This window comes from Loxodonta africana, chromosome 20, assembly GCF_030014295.1.
Source record: "Loxodonta africana isolate mLoxAfr1 chromosome 20, mLoxAfr1.hap2, whole genome shotgun sequence".
Classification (NCBI taxonomy): domain Eukaryota; kingdom Metazoa; phylum Chordata; class Mammalia; order Proboscidea; family Elephantidae; genus Loxodonta; species Loxodonta africana.
In genome coordinates this window covers 54061631-54078238 of record NC_087361.1, presented here as the reverse complement: position 1 = coordinate 54078238, position 16608 = coordinate 54061631, and the positions used below count along the sequence as shown (strand labels likewise).

General features: G+C 44.9%; 1 protein-coding gene across 19 annotated transcripts in view; it reads left to right on the top strand.

Moving 5' to 3' along the window:
- TIAM1 (TIAM Rac1 associated GEF 1) overlaps positions 1-16608 on the top strand; it is a 424375-nt gene that overhangs the window by 205880 nt on the left and 201887 nt on the right. For 6 of the 19 annotated variants that reach the window (XR_010318722.1, XM_064273173.1, XM_064273171.1 and 3 more), the window contains exon 1: positions 12790-13245. The exons of 6 other annotated variants lie outside the window; for them this stretch is intronic. The gene's annotated coding sequence lies outside the window, so the exon portion shown is untranslated. Of the gene's footprint in view, positions 1-6291; positions 6364-7405; positions 11070-12788; positions 13246-16608 lie in introns of those variants that run through there. 7 more of the 19 variants (XM_064273168.1, XM_064273176.1, XM_064273172.1 and 4 more) reach the window with 5 other exon arrangements.

Below are 16608 nucleotides of genomic sequence, written 5' to 3'. Positions count from 1 at the left end.
TCCAGGTTTCCTACCCCCTTCTGTCTTTGCTTTTGGGCAGGTGTTGCCCTTTTGGTCTCGTATACTTGATTGAACTAAGAAGCATGTTCCTGCCATGTGTTGTTTGTTTTATATGGGTGTTCTTCTTGAGTTCGCCTCCCTCCTGTGATCAAACCCAAACCTTGTTAGTAGGTGACATGTTGTTTTTAGCTGCTGTCAAGTCACCCCCGACTCATGGTGACCCCATGCACAGTGGAACTAAATGCTGCTTGCTCACGTGCCATCCCCATGATCAGACTGTTGTGATCTGTAGGGATTTTGTACACCGATATTTGGAAATAGATCACCAGGCCTTTCTTCCTAGTCTATCTTAGTCTAGAATCTCCAGCGAAACTGGTTTGGCATCCTAGCAACACACAGGCCTCCACTGGCCGAGGGGTGGTGGTTGTGCATGAGGTGCCTTGGCCATGAACTGAACCTGGGTTTCCTGCTTGGGAGGTTAAAACTCTACCATTGACGTAATAATGCGTCAGTTACCATTTGTCAGGTATTAGTAATACGCTGGATGGTCCGGAATTTGAGCAAAATACTAGACTACTGACTGATGGAGCGATGGAATTCCAGACTTCCTCAGACAGTTCTACTGTGGGGCAGTTCTCCTCTGTCCTGTAGTCTCTGCAAGTCAAATCCACTCAATGGCAATGGGTTTTCCTTAGGCATGGTGGCTGATTCCTGCAGTTTCTGGTTTCCCACCTTGCATTCCAGGCCCTCCTGTGCAGTTCCTGCTGGGACTTGTTTCTCCTGTCTTACCTGTTGCTCCTCTGTCTGATTCCAGAGGCTGCCTAGCCACGCCCTGCTCTGCAAGTCTGCAGTGGCTTGCAGAGCCCTCTCTTTCTGTACTTACATTACATCCTATTGTCATCGCTGGGCTCTGGGCTTTTCACTCCCCAGTATTCCCGCTCAGGAGTCCCTGGGTGGTACAGATGGTTAAGTACGTGACTAGTAGCCCAGGCGCCTCAGAAGATAGGCTTGACGATCCATTTCTGAAAGGTGATGACAGCCTAGAAAACCCTGCGGAGCAAGTTCTGCGCTGCGACTGTTCCACCACCACCACCAACATATTCCCCCCTCGATAATAATAAAGACAAGAGCTGCTGGCTCTCTGGCCCACCCCTTCGGGTACCCTCTGACTTGGGCCCATGTTAGCTCCCCCACTGTGTGCGTTCTCACCAGACCCAGTTGCATCGGCCTCTCTTTGTGGCAGTGGCTGCCCACAGGGCTGGGTCCTACTTTGAACAACCAGTAACTGGTTGCGGTTGCTTGATTCAGACTGCCAGCAATCCCACGTGGGTAAGAGAGGAACAGTGCTCTGTAGGGTTTTCAGTGGCTGATTTTTCAAAATCATTACATATTATTTCTCAAGATGTTGGTTTTTGTTTTCTTATTCAATCCTCTGTACCTCTCTATCCCCAACGTGATTGTAAATCCTTGAGGGCTGTGATTATACCCTGGACCACCTAGGAAGTGGTTAGTGGTTCTTTCTGGATGAATTGAAATCTGGTCAGAGCTGTGCAGAGAAATGCCAAGGATGTTGTGAGTTCTACGAATGACGGGAAATAACAGGGTTAAAGAACAGAACTAAAAAAAGCGAGGGACCAATCTCAATTGTAAGCCGATTTTTTCTGTGTGTGTGCTCCCGTGTGTGCGTTTTTTACGCTGCAGCTGTTCACATTGAATCATAGACTGGATGTATCGTCTCTTGGCTCCAAGCACAATGGCTCCCCCATCTTGCCCCTAGAGGGAACTTGAGCAAATTTATCTGATGAATAATGCTGGTTCTCTTCTAACACTTGGGATGTGGTTTAATAATTTTCATGCAAACGGTAGGTGAAACATGTCAAGCATCTTTTTTCTCCCCAGAAATTGCTAATCTTTGAAAGATCACAAAGATCTCTCTCTTCTGTCGCCAGGGCCGGCAAGTTGAGTTTTAGCTGAGGGTCGGTCTAAGGGTCCACAGTAACCCCTTTGTTTTTTGACGACTTGGACACCCTTTGGCTCCTGGTGTGCCTCCATTGTAGGGTATGGAAACAGGACTGTGCTGTAAGCAAGGGTGCAGAGGAAGGGAGGGTAACGTACACTGAGCACCTGCTGTGGGCCTAGCGTTCTGCTGAGTGTGTTCTCCTAGAGTATGTGATCGAACCTCACAGGGAGTCTCTGATGTGCATGCTTCTACCTCACATTGATGAAACCCCAGTGATTTGACTAAAATCACACTGTTTGGAAGTGGTGATGTTGGATTTGAACCACATTTTATCTGACTTCCAAGTCCATGACCATTTCCATTAGGTCTTGACCTTTAGTTCTGGATATAAATGGAAATGTTTAGATGGGTCTCTGGGTGGTACAAATGGTTAATATGCTTGGCTACTCATCAAGACGTTGGAGGTTCTAGTTCACCCAGAGGTGCCTTGGAAGAAAGGCCTGGCAGTCTGCTTCCAGAAAATCAACCATTGAAAGCTGTATGAAGCACAGTTCTATTCTGATACACATGGAGTTGCCAGGAGTCGGAATCGACTCAGTGGCAACTGGTTATTGGTTTAGATGATGATAGATAGCTAATGTTCATATTCTTTCTAGACATCTATGATCACTGAGATCCTTGGGGTCACCCATGGTCTGTATCAGGGGCAGATTAACCAGTAAGGAAGGTATGTTCAGGCCTACAGTAAGCAGGGTATGCATGGGCTTAATTGTGTTTACTTACTAATCTGTGAAATTGTGCACTGCAGAATTGTAAATAAGCACCAGTAAGCCCATGTGTACCTTTGTACATGGCTTATTGGGTAATCCATACCACACACACACACACACACACACACACACACACACCCCATACCTTTTCTACGTAAACCAAAAATCATCTTAGCATCTCACTGTTGTGAGTTTGTTGAACATTGCCTGAAAATACCATGTTTAGGTGGAACTTTTTGGAGGGAGAGTGTAATATTTGAGAAACTGAAAAATTGAGGCTCTGACTTTATTTTTAGAAGTTAATCCATAGGTAAACTATATCAAGGCCAGTTTCTGAATGTCCTCAGGAAAGTTAAATGGTTTTAGCCTTCTTTTTGGGAGTCCCTGGGTGGCGCAAATGATTAAGCAACTACTAACTAAAGACAAAGGTTGGCAGTTCAGACTCACTCAGAGGTACCTTGGAAGTAAGGCCTGGTGATCTGCTTTTGAAAGCTCACAGCCTTGAAAACCCTGTGGAGCAGAGTCCTACTCTGCACACCTGGGGTTGCCATGAGTTGGAATTGGATAGAGGGCAATTACTAACACCAACAAGAGGTCTGTTTAAGAAGGAGCCCCTCCAGCTAGACTGAGGACTTACTTTCACTGTTGTGTTCCAGGGCCGGGCAGAGAAGGATCTTGGTGCCCTGGGTCTGAGGCAGTAGGATGCGCTAGAGCCTTTTCCTGCCCACATTGCATAAACACAGTGAGGCAGGGACAGATGGCGGGGGGGGGGCGGGCGGGGGGGAGGTGGTGGCTCCTTTGATGTCACATTTGGTTACCTGGGTGGGGGGTAGGAGTGGTTGTGGCCAGTCTCCACGGGAGGAGCCCCTGACAGGGAAATACCCTCTTGACAGTGGGTAAACAAAGGCTTAGCTCCGGAAAAGCCGGGCACCCTGGCTGCAGGCAGGGCCCGTCATGGAATCAGGTTTGCATAGTGTATTTAGCTTGGGAAGAAGCCAGCGTGCTCAAAGCACAGCCTTTTCTCTGGGCACCAGCTTGGTGGAGTTCAGTTTTATTATGGGGACAGGAATGAACCTTGGGGGTGGTGGAGAAGGGAGTGATGGAAATGCAGGTAGTTACATTCAGAGTTAGAAAAATATTCTTTCCAGAGGCTGGCTTATCTTTGATGGCTGCTCAGGTGAACCAAAAAAGAAAAGGACCTAAACCCTTTGCTGTCAAGTTGATTCTGACTCAGGGTGACCCCATGTGTTACAGAGTAGAACTGCTCCATAGGGTTTTCTTTTTAATCTTCACAGAAGCAGATTGCCAGGTCTTTCTTCTGAGGTGCTGCTGGGTGGGTTCAAGCCGCCAATCTTCATAGTTTAGCAGCCGATCACAAACCCCTTGCACCACCAACCCCGGGACAGTCTAGATATAGCAGTAGGTACCTTATCAGTGGGACTGTTTGCTGGTCAGGACATCAGGCTGGGTAATATGGACTGAAGACTTGGACAGAAAGTGGGAAGGAAGTAAGTGAAAAAAGAGCAGCACCCAGTCAGGGAAGGGGTGGGGCAGCAGACTCCCTCCTGCAGGAAAGGTCAGGAGTTCAGAGGATGTGGACATCACATGGTTTTCATGGTTGCAGCTTTCATGGGGACACTGGAGGTAATTAGAAGCCCCCCGCATGCAAACCAAGTGTGAAGTGCAATCAGAGTGGAAAAGCTGAAAGCCACAGGGCCGATGGAAAGCTTTTCCTATTCTAGCCTCTTGGTAATAACTGTTGCTGTTTATTTTTCTCATGTATTTACGGAAGTCCCAACAAGCCAAATTAAGGTAAGGTATTCACGTTCACATAGTGACATCTAGTTATTCCTGGGCTTCACTCTGATTGTTGGGGGTGGGGCAAACACATTTATTTATTCTTTCAACAACTCCTTTTGTTGGTAACCAGTTGCTGTTGAGTTGATTTTAACTCTTGGTGACCCCGTGTGTGTGTGCGCGTGTGCTTGATTCCCCCCCCACAAGTAGATCACCAGGCCTTTCTTCCGAGGCACCCCTGGGTGGACGTGAATCACCAACCTTTTGGTTAGCAGCTGAGCATGCTCACTGTTTGTACCAGCCACCAGTTCTTTTTATTGGGTAGCTGTCGGTATTGTTCTGTGTTGGTGGCCCTGGAAGATCCATTGAGCTCTTGTTCTCTAGGAGATTACGGTGTAGTTGGGAAGAAAAGATCATGGCAGGGAAATAAAGGGACCAAATGAAGAATGCAAACTAGAATTTCCTGAATTTGAAGAGCCAGGACATCAGCCATTCAGTGGTGAGGGCTAAAGATGGGAACGTGACTACCCATAATATTATTAATTTCTGCTGTTCTTTGAGAGTTTACTCTCTGCCTGGTCCAGTTTTAAATGTTCAACATGTATTAACAGCTCTAATCTTCCTAACAGTCCAATGGTTTTACACATGAGGAAACTTAGGCAGAGAGAAGTAAAGGTGACGCAGTTAGTACTCAGCGGGATCCAGGTGGACACTGGCAGCCTGTGCTCCTAACTACTCCTCCCTTCTACGGTGAGCTGGCTGGGTCCCCTAGAACCCCTAGCCTCTGCCGTCCATCTGTTTTTGCTGTGTTGGTGGGACAGTCATTGCATTTACAATGTTTATTTATTTAGAAACGCCAGAGGCAAATAACCAACGAGGACTGCTAGTATTTCCGCTTCATGTTTCTCAATGTTTAGAGGAATGGAGTTTATGGGGGTGATTGATGGGCCCTTTAGTAAGGGAAAGATCTGACCAGCAGCCCCTTTTTTAGGTCATTGAAGGGTGATCTTAGTTATCCTATTAACAGCGTGAGTATGAGTAGGAGTTTTATTACTCAGTGCCTTGGTAGAGGCTTCAAAGTTTTCTCTGAGTGGTTTTGGTGTCAGTGTTGAAGGCGTTAAGGATGGCTAGGAATTGTCCCCTGTAGGGGTATAGTCAGCTGGTGACTTTTCTCTTTTGGTAGGGGGGCCTTTTTGTTTTTAAAGAAGGTGAGTGAGGGCAGTTAAGGTAAATTCAGTCACTTACTATTAAGCAAAATTATTATAATTATTTGTCAGCTAGTCCTTCAAAATAAAATACGAAGTGGAGAGAGCCTTGGGCTGGGTTCTTCCTTAACACTTTGACCTTAGATGAGACAGTTGCTCAGGAAGGCAAATTGTATTCTCAGTATCCTTCTGATATACTGGAGTCTCTCTCTCTCTCTAAAATAAGCAAAGCTTCTAATATGGGTATTAGCATACCAAAACTCAGCTTCAGCTTGATATTACTGTATTATTTATTTAAACATGTTTTAAACTCAGCTATTGTGGCCGGATTTTATATTTTTGTGCCATATCTAAAGTATGTTATCATAACTCCTTCCCTCCCTCCCTCCCTCCCTCCCTCCCTCCCTCCCTCCCTCTCTCTTTCCCTCCTTCCCTCTTTCCCTCCTTCCCTCCTTCCCTCCCTCCCTCCCTCTCTCCCTCTCTCCCTCTCTCCCTCTCTCCCTCTCTCCCTCCTTCTTCTTCTTCTTCTCTCTCCTCCTCTTCTTCTTTTGTTCTCCAGGAGTAGGAGGTTTCGTGTAGGATGAAAACGAGAACCAAAGAACAAGAGTACATCTGGAAGTAATTTTCAACAGTAAGGAAATTAAAGAAAATGGGAAAATATACCGATTTGTTGCAAGCAGGATGAAAGGAACATGGGAGTAGATAATTTGTTTTTCCTCTGTGATTGGATGCATTATACTCAGGTTACATTTTTGGTAGGGGGGACTGTACAGTTAAAAGCAAGCAAAAAGCAGATCTGAATGTTAAATGTCTCCCTGTTCTCTGGAGCAGGGACTCAGAAGCCTACCTCTTATTTTGCTAATTGAAGCCAGAACGAAGTCCCACAGGTGAGGACCTCAGTCTGTGACCCTGTCTGCTTATCTACGTGGCTCTTCCTCACCTCCCCTTTCTGACTTACAAATGGGAATGAGCGAGAATGCCCAGGGATACTTCTGGTGCGGTCAACACAGGATGTGGGAAATTCACCTGCAGAATGTCAGCCTTGAGTAGGAAAGAAAGTGTTGTAAAATGGAAGGAAGGCCAAAAGCCAGTGCCGTCGAGTGGATTCCGATTCATAGGGAAGGCCTTCTAAAATGCCCTTGGAATGTGTTTTCTATTTTAAAGCTAATTTGGTGCAATCGGGGGTTCTCAGTCCTGAGTAGTAGGGTACTGGAGGGTCTTTCATACCAGGCATGCGTTTTGATTTGAGAGATTTTTGAAAAATGGTTTCTTTTGGAATGTTGTTGGTGTTAGCTGCTGTTGAGTCGATCCCGGCTCATGGTGATTGCAAGCACAACAGAACAAAACGCTGCCTGGTCCTGTGCCATCCCCGTGACTGGTTGTAAAATCGGACCAGTTGTGAGCCATAAGGTCAGAATTAAAGTGCCAAGCCTTTCTCCCTAACCCATCTTAGTCTGGAAGCTCCACTCTAATCTGTTCAGCATCGTAGTAACACGCAAGCCTCCACTGGTGCACTGGCCAGGAATCGAACCCATGTCTTCTGCATGGAAGGCAAGAATTTTACCACGGAATCATCAATGTCTTCTTCTTTTGGTATATCATGTTTTAAAGCACCTTAAAAAAAAAAATTTTTTTTTTTTTTTTTTACGGCTATTGGACACCAACTTTCCCCCTCCACATGAGTATGATAGTAGCTGGTGGTCCTTCTGAGCAGTTTGGACCTGACAGTCTGTGTTTTGATGGGGCCGACTCCCGTTTCCCAGGAGATAGGTGTCTGACTTCAGTGTCTGCATTTTTGTGTTTTCATTGTTGTTGCTTGTTTGTTTTGTAATTAGTATGTGGATTTTGATACCTAACTGGTGGAAGGGATGCTTATTTTCCTAATTCATTCCTATATTTGTGTCCTATGTTGGAATTTTTGTTTTACAATTTGTCAGAATAGTATTGGTTGAATGTTTGAAAGGCATTCATCAGTCGATCATTTTTTTAGCTCCTGCTTTATGTCATACTCAAGGTCCCTGGGTGTCACAAACAGTTCGCGCTTGGCTATCAGTGTAAGAGTTGGTTGATGGAACCCACCCAGCGGTGCTGTGAAAGAGAGGCCTAGCGATCTGCTTCTGTAAAGACTAAAACCACTAAAAACCAAACCCCTTGCCGTTGAGTCGAGTCTGAGAAAGGGCACTTCCATAATGCAAGGGTAGTTAGCAAATGAATTTTATAATGAGTTCAAGAGTTCCTGAAAAATGCTTGCTGGTCATTTAGGGTTCTCTGCAGCCCAGTGTCTCATTTACCTGCAAAGCAGGAAAATCTTCCTCCCTGCATCTGGCTGTGTCCAAGAGTACAAACTACCCACTAAAACCCACTGCAAAGCAAAGAGATTTATTGAAGGTTCAATACAGTTTGAACCCGGAAAAACGTTTAGCTCACAAAGAGTCACTAGAATGCTGCGAGGTGGTGAGTTACGAAGACATATTTATGTGCTTAAATCAGGAATTAGCAATGCAAAATTTCTGATTGGTGCTCAGCAATGTAAGGAGGCAGGAGGCAGGATAACTCAAAGCAGGGAATCAATAGTGATTGGTTCAAAGTGTATTGTGGGCTTCTTGGATTGGTTACCTTAGATAATTGCTGAAGTTTGTGGGTAAAGGGGGAGCTTAGGGGTGGTAACATTCCTTTCTCAGAACATTCTGCAAAAATAGTATCCTTAGCAAACACCCTCCAAGAGCTGCTTGTGCAGGAGATTCTGATGAAGGGCTTGCATCAAGACCCTCCCTTTAGAAACATTGTTTCCACATCCTTAGTTTAACGGCAGAAAAAAACATTTTCTTAGTTGCAAGATTAAGTCTGTTCAAGGTTAACAGTTGCTAAGAAGAAAAGAGAAACAACATGGAGTCTGAACTTGGACCCAAGCCAGCCATTTTGCTTTAGTCAAACACCTGAATTTTAGAACACTTATTCTGCTATGTTTTGCTCCTTGGAGCCTTTGTGGTACCTGTAATCAGATCTGATGCCCCTTTACACTGAACGATCTCTTTTTGGTTCATGCTAGTTAGCAGGAACGTTTAATGCTGAAAAAAGTGAACCATTTGTCACGTTTTACCTTCTGACTGAAACCAAACCCTTCGCTGTCGAGTTGATTCCGACTCATAGTGACCCTATAGGACAGAGTAGAACTGCTCCAGAGGGTTTCCAAGGCTGTGTATCTTTACCGTAGCAGACTGCCACATCTTTCTCCTGTGGAGCAACTAGTGGGTTTGAACCACCGACCTTTCGGTTAGCAGCCGAGTGCTTAACTGCTGTGCCATGAGGGCTCTTTCAAAATCATGGCCTGACACATCTGGCAGATCTCTGAGCCTTTCAAAAATCCAAACCTGAATGTTTTGACTGTTGACCCTGGTTAGCCCATTGAAAGTGGCATGTGGTCAGTGTGTCCACAGAGGTTTGTTAACCAGTGGACTTAGGACAAAATAATAACAACTTTCACATCTGGCACCTTTTCCTTTGGGGAGCTTCAAACCCCAAGTGCACATTAATTAAACCTCCCATCACAGGGAGTTAGGGAAGGGATGGAGGGCAGTGGCTATAATCACCACTGCAGAGGACCTGGGAGAGCCCCTGGGGCCCTATGCTGTATAACAAGCATCTTGCATTTCACGGATGCCTTTCATCTAGCATCTTAAATGCCTCCCCAGCATTACCTGCTGGGAAGTGCATTATCATGCCATCTGCAGGGAGTGGGGAGGTAGCCCAGATTGCCTGGGCTGGCCTGTAGATTTTCAGTATTGTCACTTCAGAGGGCTTCTTTCTTTCCAGTTCATGGGCTTAGCGTGGAGTATATGGAGTCTCATGGTGCCAAGAGAAAGAGTGGTAGATTCCACTGGTGAGGCAGGTTGGTTGTCTTTCATCTTTTTGTTTTGTATGCAGATAGGAAGTTTCCTTTCAACCTCAGCTGCCTTCCAAGCTGGCATGGGTAATTCTTAGGGAGGGGCCTGGCACATCCTCTTCACCTTAACTCCTTCCCTGGGGAAAGCCTCCTGAGTAGTTGGGAAAACAGAAAGGCAGTTTGGGAAAGGTTGGCAGCTGCTTGAGTTCATTCCTGGTAAATGAAGGCATAAGGAGCTCTGGTGGTGCAACAGTTAAGCACTCAGCTGCTAACCAAAAGGTTGATGGTTCAAACCCACCTAGCCGCTTCACAAGAGAAAGGCCTGGTGATCTGCTGCCATAAAGATTACAGCCTAGGAAACCCTATGGGGCATTTGTACTCTCACACATGGGGTTACTATGAGTTGAAAATCGACTTGATGGTACCCGAGAACAACAACAAATGAAGGCCTTGACTCTACTGGGAAGAAAAATGGAACGGTACAAAACCCAGACTAGAAACTGGTACTGTCATGTCATAATAGGTAGGGAATTCAACTGCTAAGCTGTGGGAGGAGGCGCCCTGGCTATCGCTGAGATCAGATGTCTGTCTATGTGCAGTGAGGGATGGCCTTATTCCTCAGGGCTCAGTCCTCATGATGTGTGGCGAGAGCAGACCTCAGGCAGGACATGGAAATGTGGGAGACATGCACCTCTTTGATTTAAATGGAAAGTCTTTTGCTCTTAGTTTCCTAGTGTTGCTGTAACAAAAAATACCACAGGCACGTGGCTTTAAAGGACAGAAATTTATTTCCTCATGCTTCTGGAGGCCAGAAGTCCAGATCAGGGTCCTGGCTGTGTCACTTCCTTCTGTGAGTCTGTCTGCTAGCGATCCCTGGCGTTTCTTTGCTTGTATACGGTCCTTGCATGGCATCTGTCTTTCCCCGTGTGTGTGTGTGTGTGTGTGTGTGTGTGCGTGTGTGCGCGTGTCTATTCTGCTCTTTTTATAACTCAAAAGTGATTAAGTTTAGGACTCAGGGTACTCTGGTATGACCTCATTAACGTAACAAAACCCATTGCCATCAAGTGGATTCTGACTCATAGCGACCCTATAGGGCAGAGTAGAACTGCCACCACAGGGTTTCCAAGGAGCGGCTGGTGGATTTGAACTGCCAAGGTTAGGAACCTGAGCACGTAATCACTGCACCAAAGAAAATAGCTATTTCCAAACAGGATCGTGTTCACAGGTACAGGGGCCAGGACTTCAGTACATATTTCGGGGGGACACAATTCAATCCATGACAACCCTGTTTTTTTTTGGGGGGGGGAACAACCTCAATCCTAATGTATTTTTATTGATTTTTCAGTATGATATTGCTTTATTCACATCAACATGTGGAAACAAACAGCGTAATAGAAAAACGTTGAAAACTATGGGTTCCTTGCATGTCCACTTCACATGACCCCTCAAACTGGGTAAGGAACCCACTGAGTTTTGGTTTCTTTCCATCTCTTGACTTTAAAAGATAAACAGGTCTATCCATTTCTGCAAATCAAGGGTGAATGCTTACGTTATTTTAGATGAAAAACCTGAGTAAATTCTAAAAGCATACCTCATGAGAATGTATCCCTCCATGATTCTTGTCTAGTAGTGTTGAACTGTAAAGCAATATTTTTGTTCTTCCATGTAATTATTATAGTGTTGGTTGTGTTCTTTGTCCACCTCCGTGGAATTACAGTGGAAAGATCACCTGTCCTTAATATGTAACTGTGGGGTAAGTATTTACAATTTCCTTGTTCTCTGGAGGCCTAGTTGGCAGGGACACTTTGTAAAAGTTTCTGAAATAGGTAAATAATGGGAGCAAAGAAATGACTTAGAAAGCTATTCTGTTGTTGAAAGCCAAAACATACCAAAATCTTTGCTCCCAGCATGAACTTCACACTTCGTAGTAGAGTAGTAATCCCTTTGTTCCTGGCAATGTCCTAGGGCCTGTAGGTGCAGTTCTAGAATTCTGAGATAGCCCGAAGGCTTGCTGTGTTGTCCAGGCAGGAGAAGAGATAGTTTAGGGCATTTTCACTGAGATCTCTCCCCTGCTAACTAGCTGTTTGTCCTTGGTAAGTTACTTAACCTCTCTGTGCTTCAACATCATTTATAAAATGGGATGGCTACCTTCCTTGTAGAATTGTTAGCAAGATTAAAATACTCCACTAGTGCCTGACATACGGTTGTTGTTGTCGGGTACCTTTGAGTTGATTCTGACTCCATATGACAGAGTAGAACTGTTCCATAGGGTTTTCTTGACTATAATTTTTACAGAAGCAGATGGCCGGGCTTCTCCTGTGGAGCTGCTGGGTGGATTTAAACTGCCAACCTTTCTTTTAGCAGCCTAGCAATTGACCGTTGTGCCACCAGTGTTCCTTGAAACCATGGGCCAAGTTTCTCTTTGGCATCAAGGAAGTGAAATTCAAGGGGACTGAATTAATCAGTGCCAAATATTAAGGCTTTGGTATTTTAGCCGAGTTTTGAGCTGAGAGAACATCAAAGAGGCCAGAATCAGAGAAGGAAAAAGGCTGGCAACTTTGTTTCCATTTCACCATAAAGTATGTCGTTGGGTGCCTTGGAGGCCATTTTCATCTCATGGGAACCCTATTGACAGAGTAGAACTGCCCCATGGGGTTTTCTAGGCTATAATCTTTATTGGAGCAGATCACCAAGTCTTTCTTACGCAGGGCCGCCGGGTAGGTTCAAACTGTCATCTGTTAAGTTAGTGGCCGAGTGTTGAACCGTTGCACAGCCAGGACTCCTTGTGACTTAGGTGCTCAGAAAGTGTTGGCTGCTAACGTTGTTTCCATCATTGGCATTATGTTTCAGGAGCCAAATGAGCACTATCGGAGATTTTACGTGATTTCTAGCCCCTCCCTCTCTTACTACACCATTTTCAAAGTCAGTTCTGTGGGTCTCCTTCTCGTGGGACAGAAGTATCGTCTTCCTTATCTAGGGCGGAGGGGCATCATGTAGATTAATTTTGGGGTTACAAATAAGTATTAGCAAATAGGTGAACGAGCAAATACAGAATCCGTGAATAACGAAGACCGACTATCCACAGGAAGGCTTGGAGAAGAACACCCTTTTAGGAAAAAAAAAAAAAAATTTTTTTTTTTTTTTTTTTTGAGGGTGGCTTTTATATTGGCTTCCGTCATGCCCAGAAGTCTCTGGTTTCTGGAAGGGGTTTAGCTGAGCTGACGCAGTTTCCATTGGCCAGTCCAAGCACCAAGCACTTGTCATACGTAACTTCCTGTATCGCCATGCATAACTTCCGGTATCCCCTTGCGTAACTTCCTGTATCCCAACGTAACTTCCTGTATCCCCGTATATAACGTCCTGTGTCTCCCTGCCTAACTTCCTGTATGCTTATGGTAACTCTCTGAGGTTGTTTCCTCCCGTTTTCCGTTCCATAGCTGAGGAGGTTCTGAGAGGTTGAGTGCCCTGCCGTCCACCGCGTAGCTGGTCCCTGGGGAGCTGTGCTTGACACATGAGCTCCTGACACCCCTTAGCCTGGCTGCTTTTCCTGGGCCACCGTTTCCCAAAAAGAGAAGCGTGGAGAAGAGACGAGAAGGAGAAAGAAACAGGGACCCTACTAGCCACCGAGAGGTGAGTCCGGTCAGAAGAAAACCAGTAGCAGCAGTGGGGAAAAATTAAGCTATTTTATGTGTAAAAAACCAAAAAAACCAAACCCGTTGGCGTCGAGTCGATTCCGACTCACAGCGACCCTGTAGGACAGAGTAGAACTATCCCATAAGGTTTCCAAGGAGCGCCTGGTGGATTCGAACTGCAGACCTTTTGGTTAGCAGCCCTAGTTTCTAAACATGACGTCACCAGCGTTTCCTGTTTTATGTTTATACCTTCCCAAATAGAAAAAAATAGAGACTTAAATAAATTATATACAAAAATAAAAGAGAAAAAACAAACCAACCGACCAACCTGCTGCATTGAGTTGATTCCGACTCATGGCGACCCCATGTGTTACAGAGTAGAACTGTTCCATAGGGTTTTCTTGGTTGTAATTTTTACAGAAGCAGATCGCCTGGCCTCTCTAAGGCCAGACTGCTGGGTGGGTTTGAGATGCCAACCTTTAGGTCAGTGCTTCGGTGCAAGCCATTTGAGCCATCCAGGAACCTTACAGTTTCCTCCCAAACCCAAAAAACTATACCCGCTGCTGACAAGTCGATTTCAACTCTTATCGGGGCCCTATAAGACCGAGTAGAGCTGCCCCATAGGGTTTCCAAGGCTGTAAACCTTAATGGAAACGGGCTGCCACATCTTTCTTCCACACAGTGGCTGGTGGGTTCAAACCAACAACCTTGACATTAGCAACTGAGCACTTTAACCACTGCACCACCAGGGCTTCTTATCTTACATCCAGCCCCAAATCATCACCCACAGTTCTTCTCTGGATACCTCCATCTCAGTAAACTTAAATCTTACTGTTACAGGGTCTCCTGATTTTCTTTACTATTCAAATTCTTTTTTCTTTTTTCCTCTTCCAGCTAAGGGTCAGTGTGACCCCCACACCACAGCCACTTAACTGCCTTAGGCGACAGCCTTGCTTTTCCTCAGCCTTAGTTTCCTTATCTGTAAAGTGGCCCCAGCAGTAATAATATCCACCCCCTGAGGTCTGTAGGTGCGCTCGGCTACTAACCTCAAGGTTGGTGGTTTGAACCCACCCAGTGGTACTGTGGAAGAAAGGCCTGGTGACCTGCCTCCATTAAGATTACAGCCAAGAAAAGTGTGTGGAGCAGCTCTGCTCCCTAACACGCAGGGCTGCCATGAGTCGGAATTGATTCGCCAGCAAACAAGGGGATTTTGGGGAACATTAAAAAAAGCCTGCCTATGTAACATGCATAGCAGAAATCCTTAATAAACATCGATTGTCAGTAGTAGTAGTAGGTGTGATGTTTGCATGGCACGTAGGCACCATACTTTAGCTTCTCTTTAGAAGGTCTCGGAATGTCTTAAGTTGTCCGTTCTGGCTCCAGTAACCAAGCGCCCTGGGGCATAGTGTGTCCTTGTCTTAAAACCAGCTGCTTAGTCTTTTTTTTTTAAATGTACACTATTTAACTGGATTTATAATAAACCATTCTGCCCCCACATGTCCCTCATGACTTTAAAAGAACAGCCTGTCTTTCCTTTCTATGTATTGTGAACCCACATTCTGTTCATCTACAAATGTTGATTATTTGGAACCCAGATGGGTGTCTCCTCGAAGACTTGGAATGCCATTAAAACGCAAGTGCCAGAGTCTGTGATTAAAGTAAATGTAGTAAAAAAAATTGTACAAAGAAAAGCTAAGTAATGTTCTTAGTGTTTTCCTCCGTGGAAGTACCTGTAGCAGGTACTGTGTGGATCTTTAAGTCCTGAATTTCTAGGGCTGTCAAGCATACTCAAAGCAAATGTCTGTCCCAAATAAATCTATTCAAATTCTTAGAAAAGGTCATTCCTGCAGGAAAACCTTGCACCTCCACCCCTCTCATAGTATTAGAAGCAGAATTTCAGATTGAGCTTGTTGTATCTGATAAAATATCCCCTGAAGTCTTCTTTAAACCAAACGGTAGTTTAGCTGGATTAGCAAAGAATGTCTGCCTTGTGCGTTATGCTTTTTAAAGGATTATCTATATGGGATTAAACTGACAAGAGCAATTCAGAAGAGTAGATAAGAAATTTAGGGGGCAGTGAGTTTACGTTAATGAGGGAGGAACAATTCGGGGCAAGAAGGGTGGGAATGGTTGCACAACTTGAAGAATGTAATCCGTGTCCCTGATTTGAACATGTGGAGATTGTTGGGCATTCTGCGGTGTATACTCTCAACAACAACAACATATAATTTTCGAAAAATAATATGTAAGACACACTCTTTGCATATGAACATTCTTTTTGCAATGGGCAGGTGAGTAACTGCTGTGATTTAAGGGTTGTGTGTGATGTGGGTTCGAGTAGATTGCTGAGATGCCTCCCACAGGACTGACTGACCCTTGTTAAAATTGAACCTTGTGACTTCTTTCTGTGCCATGACCCCCCCCCCCTTTATTCCTTCCTTTTACATCATATTTTCATATTCTCTTTTCTTCTGCTCGGTCTCCCTGGCTATAAAAATCTTCCCTGAAGAAGGAATGCAATTACCAGTAACTGGCAAAATTCTGTAGGCAAGGAACACATACTTAGGGTCAAATGCACCTATGTCGAATTTCTACTCACTACTTCCAAGGACTTGAGTTTGTTAGCTAACCTCTTGGAGCTTCAGTTTCAGTTGTAAAATGAACGTTATTCCTATCTATGGGTTTAGTGAACACCTTCGATGCCAACAGTTAAGTGCTCGGATACTAATAGAAAGGTTAGTGGTTTGACTTCACATAGAGGTGCCTCAGAAGAAAGGCCTGGTGATCCATTCCAGAATGATCACAGCCATCGAAAACCGTACAGAGGACAGTTCTGCCCTGAAACACATGGCGTCTCCATGGGTTGGAATTGATTCGACAGGGTAGCTAGTTTGGTTTTTGATTTTTCATACTGATAAGGCTCAAATTGATTTCTCCTAAGGTTTCGACAGCACTGGGTTAAGGTTATATGTTTCTTAACAGAAGTTATTAAAAAATTCACATCTAACAATGGGATCTTTGGTTATTAGCTGACCAGGTAAAATATTTTGTGAAAACTCAAAGAACGAGTTGTCTGTCCGTGGAGTTTATGGGTTCGTACATGCACCTGCTGTGTGTGTCTGTCTCTCTGTCTCAGTTTTTGTAAGGCAAGGGTGATTAGTTTTAGTACCCACCTTACACAGGTATGGAGCCCTTGTGGTACAGTTGTTAAGAGCTCAGCTGCTAACCAAAAGATCCTCAGCTTTTCCTGGAAACCCTGTGGGGCTGCTGTCCTATAGGGTCACTATGAGTCAGAAGGGCAACAAGTTTAGTTTGTTGTTTTTACATTTGTATGGCCTAATTAACATAACAGAAGGAAAAA